The sequence below is a fragment of the Ovis aries genome, chromosome 15 (assembly GCF_016772045.2).
Source record: "Ovis aries strain OAR_USU_Benz2616 breed Rambouillet chromosome 15, ARS-UI_Ramb_v3.0, whole genome shotgun sequence".
NCBI lineage: Eukaryota > Metazoa > Chordata > Mammalia > Artiodactyla > Bovidae > Ovis > Ovis aries.
Genome location: NC_056068.1, coordinates 17,249,092 through 17,251,472, shown reverse-complemented (window position 1 = coordinate 17,251,472; position 2,381 = coordinate 17,249,092).

Below are 2,381 nucleotides of genomic sequence, written 5' to 3'. Positions count from 1 at the left end.
GATGCTTTTGAACTGTGGTGTTGGAGAAGGCTCTTGAGAGTCCCTTGGACTGCAAGGAGATCCAACCAGTCGATTCTGAAGGAGATCAGCCCTGGGATTTCTTTGGAGGGAATGATACTGAAGCTGAAACTCCAGTACTTTGGCCACCTCATGCGAAGAGTTGACTCATTGGAAAAGACTCTGATGCTGGGAGGGATTGGGGGCAGGAGGAGAAGGGGACGACAGAGGATGAGATGGCTGGATGGCATCACTGACTTGATGGACATGAGTCTGAGTGAACTCCGGGAGTTGGTGATGGACAGGGAGGCCTGGCATGCTGCGATTCATGGGGTTGCAAAGAGTCGGACACGACTGAGCGACTGAACTGAACTGAACTGAATATTCCGTTGTATATGTGTACCACAGCTTCTTTATCTATTCATCTATTGATAGACACCTAGGTTGCTTCCATGTTTTAACTATTGTAAATAGTATTGCAATGAACATTGGAGGTACATGTGTCTTTTTGAATTATGATTTTCCAGGTTATATGCCCAGTAGTGGGAATGCTGGGTCATATGGCAGATTTATTCCTTATTTCTTCAGGAATCGCCATACTGTTTACCATAGTGGCTCTATCAATTTATATTCCCATCAACAAGAAAAGTCCCTTTTCTCCACATCCTCATCAGCATTTATTGTTTATAGATTTTTGGATGATGGGCATTTTGACTGGTGTGAAGTGTTACCTCATTGTACTTTGGTTTGCATTCTCTAATAATGAACAAAGTTGAGCATCTTTTCAAGTGTTTATTGGCCATCTGTATGTCTTCTTTGGAGAAATGTCTGTTTAGGTCTTCCACCCATTTGTTGATTGGATTGTTTGCTTTTCTGATATTGAGTTACCTGAGCTGCTTGTGTATTTTGGAGATTAATCCTTTGTCAGTTGCTCCATTTTTTATTATTCTCTCCCGTTCTGAGGGTTGTCTTTTCATCTTGTTTATAGTTTCCTTCACTGTGCAAAAGCTTTTAAGTTTAATTAGGTCCCATTTGTTTATTATTTTTTTTTATTTCCATTACTCTAGGAGGTTGGTCAAAGAGGATATTGCTGCGATTTAAGTGAAAGAATGTTCTCCTCTAAGAATTTTATAGTGTCTGGTCTTAATCCAGTAATAATCAAAAATGGTATTTAATCCATTTTGAGAGTATTTTTGTGTATGGTGTTAGGAGGTGTTTTAATTTCATTCTTTTACATGGAGCTGTCCAGTTTTTCCAGCACCACTTATTGAAGATGTCTTGTTTTCCATTGTATATTCTTGCCTCCTTTTTCAAAGATAAGATGCCCATAGGTGCATGGGTTTATCTTTGGGCTTTCTATCCTGTTATATTGATCTATATTTCTGTTTTTGTATCAGTACTATACTGTCATGATTAATGTAGCTTTGTAGTATAGTCTGAAGTCAGGAAGATTGATCCCCTAGCTCCATTTTTCTCTCTTAAGATTGCATTGGCTATTTGGGATCTTTTGTGTTTCCATTCAAATTGTAACTTTTTTTGTTCTACTTCTGTGAAAAATGCCATTGGTAATTTGATAAGGATTGTATCGAATCTGCAGATTGCTTTGGGTAGTAAAGTCATTTTTCAAAACATTGAATCTTCCAATCTAAGAACATCGTATATCTCTCAATGTTTGTGTCATCCTTATACCCTGAGAAAATGATAATTCAAAAAGACACATGTACCCCAGTGTTCATTGAAATAACCAGGACATGGAAGCAACCTAGATGCCCATCAACAGATGAATGGATGAAGAAGTGGTACATATATATATATTTAAAAATTGTGTCATTTGTATTGATTTGGATGAACCTGGAGTCTGTTTTACAGAGTGAAGTAAGTCAGAAAGAGAAAAACAAATATTGTATATTAATACATATATATATATACATACACATATATGGAATCTAGGAAAATGGTACTGATGAACCTAATTCCAGGGCAGGAATGGAGGCACAGACACAGAGAATGGACTTGTGGACATGGGTGGGATGAACTGAGAGAATAGCATTGACACATATACGCTACCATGTGCTAAATAGACAGCTAGTGTGAAGCTGCTGTATAGCACAGGTAGCTCAGCTTGGTGCTCTGTGATGGCTTAGATGGGTGGGATGTAGGGGTGGGATAGGAAAGAGGTTCAAGAGAGAGCAGATATATGTATACATATAGCTGATTCACTTTGTTGTACAGCGGAAACTAACACAACATTGTAAAGCATTTATACTCCAATTAAAAATAAAATTTTAAAACTCATAGAAGGCTGATTACATGAGAAAATACTCAAACTATACATGAAAATAGAAGATGCAAAATTCCACATATGTACTATGATTCTAACATAA